This window comes from Poecilia formosa, unplaced genomic scaffold (genome assembly GCF_000485575.1).
Source record: "Poecilia formosa unplaced genomic scaffold, Poecilia_formosa-5.1.2 Scaffold203, whole genome shotgun sequence".
NCBI lineage: Eukaryota > Metazoa > Chordata > Actinopteri > Cyprinodontiformes > Poeciliidae > Poecilia > Poecilia formosa.
The window spans coordinates 309,922-323,602 of NW_006800142.1; the positions used below are offsets into that span (position 1 = coordinate 309,922).

Consider the following 13,681-nt stretch of genomic DNA (forward strand, 5'->3'; position numbering starts at 1 on the left):
CTTAGTACTATCCCGATTGTTTCCACTCTAATGAACCGTTTTAATGTGTGTTTGGGATCTCAGAGTTGTTGGATCACCCAGCTGTGTCACAATGTTTTCATGTGGCATTTTGATGTGAGGTTGAAGACTAAACGTTTATTATTCCATCCACTTTGTGCCGTGCACCAGAACCGCAGGCCCTCAGCATGAAGCTGCCACCGCCGCACCTAAAAGCAGCTACCGTCACTGACTTTAACTTCATGAAAACATCATCTACTTGTTGAAACTTGGATGCAAGATCATAGAAATCACATTAGGAATGACCCCTCACTTCAACACACACATATCTATACATCACATAAATTACTTTATTTATATAGAGATTTTGTGTGTGCAGTAAATTTCTTAATCTGGGACCCGAGTCTGAACTTAGTACCACAAACAAGCAAGGTGGTGTGACAATAAAAAACTCCTTGAATCATTGAATTGAAAATTTGCAGTCTAGTTTAAAAGATTGGTCAATAGACACAAATAAACAACCAATTTGTATGATTTCTGATAAAAAGTGAGGTCAAATGTCCAAAAGCAAGAGGTTTCTCTGCACCTTACTAAAGGAGAGTTCACCAAATACCAAGAGGGAGGGGTTATGTCTTGAGAATTTAAACATCCCAGGATTTAAAACCCCTCTCTTGCCTGCGACGAGCATTATGTGGACTTCTGACTTCTGTGGTTCGCCAGGCATCTCCTTTAGAGACAGTGAAAGCAAGTTTGTGTGGCTGAGTTCGTCCTTCCCCAGGAAAAGAACGTGTTTGACAATGGGGTAAAAAAAAAAAAAGAAAAAAAAGAGATATCCCAGATATCCACTTCAGAGCGCTTGCTATTATTTCATTAGATTGATATCAGGTTGTCTTACACCGCCCTCTTTCTCCCCCAGTCGCCCTTCTGTGGCCGAGTCTCTCATTTCAGCAAAGACAATGGCCTGTCTTTCCTGCAGTACTGAGTAAATGTCAGGTACTGTCTACCCTCCTCCTCATCTATTCACTGAAATACTCCAAGGGCTTAGGGGTAGATATCCATCTAGCGGGGTCTGTATACAATGTGTGCTACATGGTATAACTCAAGTCAAATCACGGGCTCGAGTTTCCCCCTCACATGTATGCGGTTTACAGAAACGCACAATACCTCAACAAAGGAGTTTAGGCATTTTCACTGAACAATGGGTATTTTTTTTTTAAGCTTAGAAGTTATGTCTTTTTCACGAATGTCAACGTGATTTAAAAATAGGATAGTTTATTTGAATGGAAGAAGAAGGAAAATCATCGTTTTGTTTGTTTTTGTTTTTTTTCCAAAAAGCAATCCTGAAGAGACTGATGCGGAAAGGGGAGGCACTGGTTCTCGGCAAACTGATGGCATCTGTTATGTTATATGATTAGGACATTAACTCCTTCCATAAAAGACACCTCTGGCAGTCTTCGGCTTCAGCTTTCATATTCCCCTTTCTCTGCTTTTGGACATCTGGCAGGCATACGCTTGAAGCTGCGTGGAGAAGGGAGGATGTGGGGGTAGGGATCGATTCCATAACTCCACGGACTGTTGACGGAGAACTTCAGGATTTTCACCAAGGGAGGGAGAAGGAGGCTGGAGGGACCGGGTGGACATGGTTCCTTTCAGATGTAAGCGTGTGCATTTTTTATTTTATTTTTTTCGGTGCGGTTGTGTTTGGCTCCAGCGAGTGTGTTTCTGCTGTAACACTATAAGGGGGAAAAAACAATTAAAACTCCAGTCACCTGATTTCCCGCCTCTCATATCTGCATTGTTTTTTTGTTTTTTTTTCTTTCTCGCTTCCTGCGTGCCTGGGGTTTCTACCAGATATTTCGAGAAGGCCTGTCCTGGCGGTGATGACAACAACATGTGTGCTGCTGCGCGGCTGTTTGCAGGCTTCAGAGAGAGACATGAACAATAGGTCAAGTCGTGGGCTGTAAGGCTTTACTTGATAATTTCTCTAAGTTATGATTAGCCGTCAAACGTCAACCAGGGCCTGTTTTGCAATGTCTGCCTCGGTAAGAGGGTGATTTATGAAAGCGATTTGGGATTCCTTCATGATTTTAAACATGGCGGTGGGGGTGAGGGAGTGGGGTTAAATATCATTGAACTCAGCTGGAGGAAACTTGGACGAACACATCACACGGTAAAGCCTGAAACAATGAAAGGAAGACTCGGAGGTGACATGGAAGGCAACCTCGAGCTCACGAAAACGCCAGTGCATTATCACAGCTCCGCATTATCTTAACCTCGCTCCCAGCATCCCTCTGTGGCCCTCGCAGGAAGCTCGGCCGCCTCCCGTCGAGCTCTCTTCATCTCCGCGTTTATTTTCTTTCCGCCGCGCGTGTCCAGCGGGAGCTTTGCAAATGACCTAGTTTTGGTCAGGACTCAATGGGGCGCCTTGTGCCAAGTCCTCCTGGTGCCAGACGGGGGTCCGGGGACAAGGCCCCACCAGATACGCTCAGCGAGAGCGGTATCCCTTGTTGTTCTAGGGGGAAGGGTTGATTTGGTGTTTATTTTTTCAGGTAATCAGTTAATCCTGTGGTTTGGTTTGGTTTAGTTTTGTGTGGTCACCTGACCACATAAAGCCTGAAAAAAAAAAAAAACAGCTGAAAATGCTTTACTTGCACCCTTTGGAATGTTTTAGCGTTTTGTCACATTAACTTTAATCTGTTTTAGTGGCATTTTATGCAACGGACCAGCTCAAAGTAGAGCAGCAGCTGTGAAGTGTTTCAAAAATAAATATCTGAATTGTGTTGCATGCATTTTACTTTGGTTCCCTTTTAATACAATCCAACAACAGAACACAAGAACCTAAACATAAAGAGATGGATGTATACGGCAAACCCTTATAAGTAAAAACGTTAAGCTGTATACGGCAAAACTTTCTGAACATAAATAAACCACGCAAACAAAGGATAAAAAAAAAAAAAAACAACAATCCCCAGGATCGTGACAAAAACATTCCTACCCACCTAAATTGAGAACCGTTGCAGAAAGAGGTTTATTCAAAGAAGTTACTAAGATTCACACGCTAACTCTGGAGGAGCTGCAGAGATCCACAGCTCAGGTGGAAATACATGCTGACAGGACAACCGCATGTCCCACACTCCACTTTCTCGTCTTCATGGAACAGTGAGAAGAAGAAGACCCCAATGTTAAGTTCATCTTCATAGTTCACCACAACCCTTGTTGGGGATACTACAAATATATGGAAGGACGTGTTAAAATCAGATGAGACCAAAACTGAACTTTTTGGTCCACATGTGTGGAGGAACATGCTGCAGATCACCCTGACGTCGCCATTGTGAGACTTTTTTGGGCAGGATAAAAAAAACTGGTAAAAGATGTAAAAGTTTTAAGTCCGGAGTGGAGAGTCGTATGTATTTAGGTGCATCTGCATAAAGGGGACCTAGTACAAATACTTGACTTTTTGAAATTTTATTTGAACTTTTTTAAAAATATATATATATGTCTGTCTTCCTTCCTTTATGTACTACTTTGTGCTAATGTGTCACGTAAAATCCGAGATGCATTTAAGTTTGTGGTTCTAAGACGAAAATGTAAAAATGTGCAAGAAAGCACCATAAATAAGGAACTCTTTTGAAGAACTGGACCCATTCGATTCAGCATCCTTCTCGGTTTCTGGAAACACGCAGCGAATTCAAGCCAAAATCGCACGGCCACAAAACTTGATATTTATTGTGTAACCGAAGCCAAAGGATTCAATTATGTGATCGCAAACTCCAGAGGACTGCGCCTATTAAATATTCAATAAAGTGCGGCATGAAACAACTCACATTTCTGGCTGTACGGTTCACGAGTGAATATGATTTCCATCGGTCAGCGGAGCCCTGTTTTGGAAACGCGAGGGTGACAAACAAATCAGCGCCTGTGTAGGGCTCTGTTACAAGCAGCTGCGAGCCAGCTCTCTGGGGTTCTTTTTCTGGTGCTTGCGCTTTATTAGCTAAATTATAAGTTTATGGCGAACAGAAACGGAGGGTGGGAAAACAGGATCTGGCCCCCATTTGGGTTGTTTGGTATTTTAATCTCGGCATTCTCATCTGTAATGTTCTGTTGACTGTTGTGGCCTTCAGTGCTGGAGGTGCATAGTTAGCTGCCTCATGGAAAATGTGCATCACTTCCCCACACTCGGCTCGAGCCAGGCGCGTAACAAACATGTCGGCGTACGTGGACGGAAATCGGGACGCACACACGCACGCGCGCGCGTAGACGAGTTGGTGTGAGCGCGAAGCCAGCTCGTTCAGACAAAGTAACTTTGTCTGAAGATGGCATACATTTTTTCAAAAGTCTGATCCATTACTTCCTGTACAAGCGAGGGCAGCGCCAAAGAGAGGGGCGGGGTGGGGGAACGTTTCGCTTAATGAGCAACTCTTTCACTGAACCAGACAGTTTATAGGGTGGCTGCCAGCCTCATTAAGGGGAGTTCTTAATTGCTCTTTTCTAGCCAAAAACCCAAAAGCTGAAACATCTGCTAGCCAACAAGCCTTCTTCCTCCTCCGCAGTCCACGCTTCCTCCGTCCATATTGCGCGTTTGTTGTTGTTGTTGTTCGAATCCGGCGCCTCGATCAACAATTACGTCCTGGACAAAGCAGCACGACAAAACGCCTGTTGAGTGTTTTATGTATTTTACTGTTTTATACAGTGTTCTACATTTTATCACGTGGACCACAAGCTTTGATGTATGTCTTTATGTGTCACACCCAGACTTACTTACGTGGCACATAAGTAAGAAATGGAAAAAAAAAAAGAAAGCAATTTTTTTCTTTCAAATAAATTTTGTATACATCCTTTCCCTTTGGTAAAATATAATTGAGTGCGACCAATTGTCCTCAAAAGTTACCTGAATAGTGAGCAAAGTCTACTTGTGCATAATTTACTGATGTGAACAAACCATTCCCGTTGTGAAACACGGTGGTGGCAGTATCATGGTGTAAAGATGCTCTTCTTCAGCAGGGACGGGGGAAGCTGGTCAGAGCTGATGGGACGATTGATGGAAATATGGGGCAATCTTTGAGAAAAACCTGCAAAATACTTGAACAGAGGTGCCCAAGATTCAAGGAAATAGTTCATGTTAAAGTATTTAGGCCTAAGTATAATTGAAAATCTGCTACAATTTAAGCAATTCTGTGAAAAAGTACAAAAGTTTCAGCCTCTAGATGCAGAACGCCGATAGAAACATATCTACAGAGCATGCAGAGTGGAAGCAAAAGGAGGCTCTGCAGATGGTTGGCGAAAACATTAGATTTTTAAAACTTAATTGGCAACAAGCAAACAAATAAAAATCTCAATTTGGTTCTTTTGAAAAGAATAGATGACATCGTTTCTACAATGCATTTTTTTGTGTTATTTAGTAAGATTAACATCATTTTAGCAAACCGGTAGCCTTACTCTGTATTTTTTTTTCACTGTTGAGCAAGAGCAGAAGTTGTTTTGAAGTCATATATTTCATAAATCCTCTAAAAAAAAAGAAAAGAAAAAAAGATGGACATGTCTGTCGCAACAACCAGATGATATAAACACTTGGCAGCAACCGTTTCCTTTACATCCTCAATGTTGCGCAACTGCCTTAAATCTGGCAGCTGTCTTGTTCTTCTATTTAGGTTAACCTGCACGAGTAATAAAAAAAAGGAATGATGTCTCCTGAAGATGAATGGCGTACTGTAGCTGCTGTGCTGCACTTACATGGACAAAATATTTATAGTGAGGTTCTGCTGAAATACTGAGAGCGGTAAATAAATTACCTGCAGTAGATAAGTCTCCAGACTCCATGTTTCTTCTTTATTTGGAGTAATGTCTGAATTTTAGAGGCAAAAGCAAACAGCAAGTCCAAGTAAACCCTTCCTATCTTAAAACTCAAAATCAGCCTTGAGATTTATTCAGAGCAATTTTGGAACATGCATTTGATTTATTTAACAGATTAAAACATTATTAAAAAGTTAATTTATTTAATTCAGTTTAAGTGGACATTATAAAGATTAAATGCACATCAACTGATGTATTCAAGCTTTTATATGATTATTTTCTGCTTCAAGCTCATGAAAAGACATAAATTACTTAACATTACGTCATACCAATAAAAAACATTTTTCACACAAATGTTGGTTTGAACAAAAGTATGTTTAATTAAATGCTGTTATTTTTAAAATCTCATCTGCATCCATATTCAGATGTATTTAACATGCTGGATGTGGTGTTCAGTTTATTCACAGTTATTTAAACAGAAACTCCTGGATGGAGGCGGTGCACCACTAATTGTCTTCCTGTGGGAAACATACTAAGAACAGAACATGTAAATTGTTACAAGTCAGAGTTGCTTCCTTTCAGAAGACTGTACGATTAAATATAATTACATTTTGTTAGAATTATTTTTGTTGTTTCGGTTTTTTACTTTTTACATCAGTCACTTTTATTGACTTGAATTACTTCCTATTCTCTCTATGTGTTTTCTTCAGGAAGATCATTGGGAACACACCACCTCCTACATCCATTGTCCACAGCAAATCATCAAATTCTGTAAATAACCATCCAAAGAAAAAGTAACATAAATCATAATGAAGTTTTTGACAATGGAGTATTTTAAAGAAACCTGGTATAATCATGGACCGTCAGGAAAGCTGTTAGCTTTTGTTTCTGGCATCGAGTAAAATGTTCTTTTATGTCTTAATATATCAAAACATTAACTAGTTGTAGGTAAGACATAAACTCATCATGAACTTTAAAGAGAACCTCAATGCAAAAACTCTGAACTGCCCCTTTACCGTGACTTGAAACAATGAGCAAATGAATGATTCAGATTCATGCTAATTTAAGAGAGGAAACTGCTGCATGACAAATAAACTAAAACCAGCAGAGCAACCGGTTTGATTTACTGAAGACATTCGGCAAAGTTATAATCCCAGATCAAAGCTGAAGTCCTCGACGCCACGATGACATCATCACCGCTCCTTGTATCTAAGCCGAGGCAAGGCTGCAGGAGGCTGTGGGAGAGTCTGGCTAGAAAAGATCAGTTGAGACATTTCCCAGAGACTGATAAGACAAGCAGTTTATACAACTCCTCATTGTCCAGTGCCCAAGGTCACTAATTCCCTGTGTGTGACCGAGGCCTGGATAATGAGTCACTGTGAGGTCGGAGTGGCTTTCCGCTGCACCGCGCGAGGCACAGAGGAGAACAAAGCAGAGTTTCTCCATCTAAACATGATAATCACCTGTTAGAGAAAACACATTTCACTCAACTTTTTCAGTTAGAACCTCATATAAATGTGAACTTTCTAAAACCATTAAAAAAATAAAATAAAATCCTGTAATAGTGATGTAAAAAAAAAAAAGCATCACTATTTGATGAATTCCACTAAACAAGAGGGGTGTAACAATGTACGCAGCTCACGAGATGACACAGCGCACAAAGTAGCTAGATATAATAATCTAGATACAATTTATTCAATAAGATGATTGCTAACATGCACCACTAGCTTGGCGCAGCAGGATAGTTCAGATTAGAGTCTGCTGCTAGCGTCGTCAGCGCTGATTGTTAGCCACTCCCGATATTTTCACAGTACTTACAAATCATTTACGTGTTTCCTGTTGCTTTGTCCCTGCCACACAGACCATTTAAAGTTTTGCTAATAAAACTGGCTATTTGCATGCAGCCCAACAATAGCTCTTTGTTTGTCGTCTGTCTCAAAGCGAAAGTTCAGCCCAAGAACTTCTTCCTTTCTTCCTTCAAAATAATAGTCAATGATAAAAGCTTGATAAAAATAGCACCAAAGAGCTGAAACATTTCCAATTGTTTCCAACCTGGTCATGTTACAATTGCTTGTTGGTTTTGTTTGCACAGCTAGAGCGGGACAGAGAACATAAAACATACAAGTGAGAACACGGTCGCTCGCCCGAGTGACAGATTTGTTTGTGGGACCTTCATGTCACAACAGCTCGTCTCGATTCCTCTGGCAGCCACAGCGTGTTTGGGTGTGGGTTTCCTATTGATTACCTGGCCGGGAGACGCAAGGGAGGAGGGGGCGCAAAAAAAAAAAAAGAAGAAGAGACTAGGTTTGGGAGAATGTGTGCGGTGGAGGTTTTCTCAATCCTGGCAAGCTGTGGACAGCTGGACCAGCGGTTCGAGTTTCTCCTCAAAGCGAGGCTGAAATTTCAGCCCCTGAAAATCGAGGGTAATAAACCATTGGGGCTCTCAAAACTACCTCTCCGAGTGTTTTCCTTTCCCGCCCTTTTTTCTTCTTTTGCCCGTCCCAGTTTTTTAACCTCGTGCCAGCTGTAGCAGGGACTCTGGAAACAAGTTTGACTCCAAACACGGTCAAATGGTTAAGAACTCAGTTAGCATGTTTGCTGAATCAGCGCGAGCGGTTTATTAGCCGTTCCAGACGCAGCGCGGTTCACATGGTAGGGATTATTTGTTGACCACAGCGGCTTCTTCCTGATCTGAACTTAATCAGCCTGCAGTGTTTTTCAGTCCACCAAAAGGGGAAGTGAGAAGTGCTGATGAGACACTTGTGAAGCACCACTGTTGCAACTAGAGTGAGTAACAACAGGGTGAAGCAGAGATGATCGTGACAGAGGAAGTGGGAGCAGAATGGAGATGAGCCTAGCGTTGAATCACGGGGAGAGGACAAATCCTGTCTGTTCAGGTTGAACGTGTTCCACAGCAGCAGCAGGGTTAATCATCCTTCGTTTGTGGAGTTTGATTTAACCATTTGATTTTTGATTTACTTCTCAACACCATGGGGAAGCGTGATGACGGTGAAGCCCGTCTCAGGAAGAACTGTCCACTTGCTGTTTTAATTTTAACTATGATTTTGGTTTCTTGACACTAAAGTGAATCTTTGGGCTTTGATTTTGCATTTTGTTGTTCTACCAATTGTATTTTGAGTGGATTATCGTTTGGTTAATTTGCTTCTTTCAGTAATCACTTCCCACTCTTTCTCAATTCATTCTGTGTCATTTTAGCCACTACACCTCCATGTCTTTGCATATTTTTCGCCACAGTTGCAGCGCATTCAGATAATTACCCTCACCTGTTCCTCAGGCCTGTAATTGTCACCTCGTTAATCGCTTGCCTCGGATTCTAGCTAATCCCATCCTGCTCCCTTTATAGCTACGTTCAGTCTGCTCATTCAGTGGTCCATAATGAACAGCACAGTTCAGACTCGGGTTATTTTACATGTGCTTTCCCAAACTGAAACAACCTGGGTCTGAATGGAAGAGTGACAGGTTAGCTATTTGGCACCCAAGCAGGCGGGAAGCGGCAAGACCCAATGTAACATCCAACAATCGACGAAGCGATCATTGAGCAGATCATGTTGTTGACGTTTTATTGACTCCAATTCCAAAATTGTTACGCTGCAGTTGATGTGCGCCACTCATAAGGAAAACGCAGCGTGGTGATGTCAGGTCTTCTTCGGGTCACTTCAGAGCTGCAGGCTGTTCATATTTGAGTCTGATGACAGCTGCATTAAAATTGAAATGTGAACAACAATGCAAAACAAAAACAAAAAAACCCCCCCAAAAAACAACTGTCTCAGCAAATAAACAAAACAAAAAAAAAATCTGATGAGCAATAAGATCAGCAGTGTGAATGTGGCTTAAGGTCTCTTCCCAGACTGCTGCTACTTCTCCAGATCTCTGTAAGACAATTACATTTTACTATTGTATGATTCTTTATTCTTCCTCTAATCATTTCTCAGTGTTTCTCTCCTTGTGAGTCAAAGAAAATTTTCAAACATTTCAGTATCGTTAACCCCGAACGGTTATTAAGCTGGATGGAAAGTGATCCACAAAGTTCAGTGATGCTGTGGCTGATCCACTGATTCAAGAATACAAGTTTGTTGTGTGTAGCAAAAATATTAAAATGCTATAATGTCATCTTATCTTGTTCTTGTGAATCCAGCATCATGTATTATCTAGGTCCAATGAGCTTTGATGTTTAGTTTTGCCTGTACAAGCAGGCATAAAACAGCAGCTACACTTTGTATCTCACACAGAGTCACTACAAACTCCATGGAAAATTGCAACTTCAAAAAGTTATGAAGGAATTTCATGGACACAGACTTTACAAGATCTATTTCTTCTGAGGTAAAAGTAAAAAAAAAGGAAGTCAGTCATGGTCAGGATTAAAATCTGGTGTTCATATCATGTTGTGACATTGTTACCTCATCACAATTTGTCGCCTACTTACACAAATCTCCACCTGGGCACTTCAGTCCCCAACCGCAGCCCGACTCCTTCAATTTCCAATAAATGTTGTCTAATTGGACAAAAAGGTTCCTAATTTCACCTTCACTTTCTGCTTTCATACACAACTCCTGACTGACGGCGCTATGGAAACAGTGGATGATTCACAAGAAGAGACAGACACACATCTCAGGAATCCTGACTTGCCTTTGCTGATTTTGTTTCCCATTTCTTTTAGGATATTTTTTTTAAAACACGTTGTTAGGACTGGATACATAGTTTTGAGGCCTAAAAGTACAAGAGTGACCGTCGGTTCAATAACTTTGTCCAGTACCAAATTTTCCACCATACCTTCTGGAGAATTATTCATTTCTTTCGTTTTCCGATAAATGTTGAATTGAGAAATTTTGTCATTTATTCTTTCAAAGTATTTAATCTACTTTGCTCATCTGTTTCCATCTGCTGCTTTGTTTTATTTTCAGCATCTTTGTAGAAATGTCATGTCAGGTTAAATATGGTTGCGAGACAGTTTAGTCATTCTATACTTGTGGTTATGCTTTTCTCCTAACCTTTGATTTACAAACATGACGTCAGCTCAGATGTCCCATTAGCATTATTCAGATTTTATCTGTTCCTCTGTGGCAAAAAGATAACCTCTACATAGAAGCAGCGAAGCAGGCCCAAACCATAATGACACCACAACAAAGTTTCTCTGACGACAAACTGCATTTTATGTAATGCAACATCGTTGATCATCTACACTTTCTGCCTTTCTCCAGCTTTAACAGATCTTGTTTGAACTGCGTATTAGCTGACGTCTTAACTTTTGGGTTTTGTTTTTAGAAATAGACTACTTACTAAAAGTTGGAGACGTTCAGCTTTCACTTCGACATTGTGAGAACGAGACAACACCTCACGTCTGATCAACAGTACTTTGTGTCTGCAGGGCTTCAAACAGGATGTCCTCAGGTGGAAGTGGCCGCTGAGGTCATAGTGTCACATCTGTAGGCTGCAACGAAGATACAGAGACTGGGAGAGGCGTAGAAAAGGTCTGGAGCTGGACGTCCTTTGGCCACATCCCAAGCTGTGAACAGTTCTCTTGTGGAACCAGATGATGAATGCCACTCAACTCATTTAAGAGAGGTCTTCCGTCTGGCCATTGGAAACTATTTACCTCAGCTTGTTCTAGGGCCCCTGACCGCACCACGAGGGAGCATTTACCCCGGATGAAGGACTGGTTGGTTCTGATGAAAGTCAGTTCACATCGAGTAGACAAGATGGCTGCCGGCGATGTATCAACTGCTGTTGTCTTTAAACAAGCTTTTGGTGTTGGTGGTGATACAGTGTTGACAAAACTGCCCTACATTTTGTGAATGGCACAGTGAGAAGCCAATACTGCCTGAATAATGTCATCATTCCTGTGAGGCCTAATTTCATCAACGTGGACGACGATGCTGCAGCTCACTGAGGTCCCGGCTGCTGGACACAGCGGTACCTCGAATAAAGTGGCCTGACCTGAATCCCATCAGCTGGAATCAGCTGATTCAACAGGTACAGGCTCGCAACTCTGAACCTCGATGAACTTTCAAGAAAGACGGGACGCTAAGAAGGCAATAAGTCAACAGTTCCTACTCAAGGGCACATGATGTGTTTTTGCTGTTTATTTTGCTTCTGATTTGTAAGTAGTCAACTAATAGAGATTTGCTCATAAGTACGAAAGCTTTAGAACATCTTATCTAGAAGTAAACTTTCTTCAAGGTCCTAAAAAGTTGTACAAAAACGTGATGCAAATGTCCTCATTGATAATGGTTCCGTGATGCTATTTCCTGTGAGCCAGCGGTCAGTTTTATATCGACTCAACACGTCTGTAGTCCATTCCTCTGTATATCTTTTGAAACAAAAATCTGGTGCATCGCGATGAAAATCCCTCCGTAGATAAAAAGAACCTCTGTCTTTTCAGTCTGGAACTGAGATTATTGATTGCCGCAAATCTGAAACAATTTGTGCCTTAATGGTTGCATAAATGAGGTATGAGTCGTTGATCATTTGAGCAGAGGTTTCTCGGCCCAGCTGTCAGAAAGCAGAGCTTACCTCTTTCCTTACTCAGCAGAGAAGGAGGGGGGGGGGCGGAAAAAAACAGGCTCTTGTCTTTTCATTTCCTCGCTCTTTCTTCGTCCTAAAACTCCTCCCTCCTCCCCTTCCTCTGTGATGAATAGAAGGTATGAATTCTCCGCGGCCTCCCCGGGTTTCTCTCCGAGGCCCTCGAGCAGCTGAACAAACAACACGCTCTCGACTTAAAGGCGCAATCAAGAATTTATTGGAGCCGCGTACGGCTCGGGTGTATTTGTGTATAGTCCTGAAACATTTGAAAGGAAACACGGGAAAATAGGTTTTTGTCGAACGATCATACCTCAAATCCCGTTTTTTTTTTTTTTTTTGCAAGTCTGGAATTGTAAACAAACCTTCGCCGAGGTCAGACGGAGCAAGTCAGAGGGCCATTTATGAAATGCCCGAGTAAATAATCTGAACAAACAGAGCCGTAATGTACATGCTCAAATAAATCATAACATAAACAAAGACTCTGACTTGTCTCGGCTCCGTCTTTGAAACACAGGATACACACTCAGAGAGGAGGTGGTGGCGGTGGTTGTGGTGGGAAAGAAAAGGCAGTGTTGTTGGTCCTGTCTGGAGGGGTGGTCCTGGTCAAAAGTCAGACCCAGCTGTTGGGGGACTATTTATCCACACCGCAGCTCCAGTGGTTGTGGTGTTGGAGGGCTGGATGAGTTGGCAAGGCAGAGCATGAAACAGAGAGGGAGAAAGAGTCTGGTTGACAGGGGTGGGGGAGATGGATGAAGATGATGGGAAGCAGATGGAGGGTGTTTTCTTTTTTTTTTCTTCTTTCTGTCTTTCGTTCCCCCCCCTCCGTTTTTTTGCTTTGCTATCTACCCGTGACGCAGGTTGAGCTCACCAGGTGGATTGTGGGTAGGCTCTGTGAGCACATGCCCAAGTTTTTGAGGTTGTGGAATGATCACGATGGATTAGCTTTAAAGTTCGGTCCTGTGGTCGGTGGTTTGGTGCAAACACCAGGGTTCCTGCACATTTGTCATGTCAGAAGTCCAGACTTTTCCAAACTCTAATTTCCAGAGGGTTCGGTCCTTTTCTCAGCCAATTTGTAATAAATTAATGGGGCGTTTTTCTATTAATGCAAGAAAACTGTCCAGTGTTTGGGCTTTAAGGATGGATGGATGAATGGAAAACTTGATGAAAGAAGTTAAGGACTTATGGATGGAGCAACAAATGGATGGACAGACAAACATTGGGGGATTAGTGAGTGATTAGATGGACGGATTGCTTAAAAAAAAGTAAATGAACTAAAGTTTAGAAATTCAAATATTTCTCCATATATTTTGTCTCCATACCAATCGACACCTTAGAAATACATGTAGGTTAAATT

The 13,681-nt window shown here is 41.7% G+C and overlaps 2 long non-coding RNA genes across 3 annotated transcripts; one reads left to right on the forward strand and one right to left on the reverse strand.

Annotated features, from left to right (window-relative positions):
* Nucleotides 1–622: 622 nt before the first annotated feature.
* Nucleotides 623–2,622, forward strand: LOC107838036 (uncharacterized). Of its 2 annotated transcripts, XR_001664097.1 has the most exons (3): nt 623–990; nt 1,502–1,652; nt 1,849–2,622. It is a non-coding gene; the product is annotated as an uncharacterized LOC107838036 (long non-coding RNA). The 2 variants fall into 2 exon arrangements; XR_001664096.1 differs by having other exon boundaries at nt 623–1,652.
* A 3,521-nt stretch (nt 2,623–6,143) lies between these two features.
* LOC103148334 (uncharacterized) lies at nt 6,144–13,145 on the reverse strand. The gene is made up of 2 exons (XR_001664094.1): nt 11,086–13,145; nt 6,144–9,503 (listed from the first exon to the last, which is right to left on the reverse strand). It is a non-coding gene; the product is annotated as an uncharacterized LOC103148334 (long non-coding RNA).
* Between the last annotated feature and the right edge of the window lie 536 nt (nt 13,146–13,681).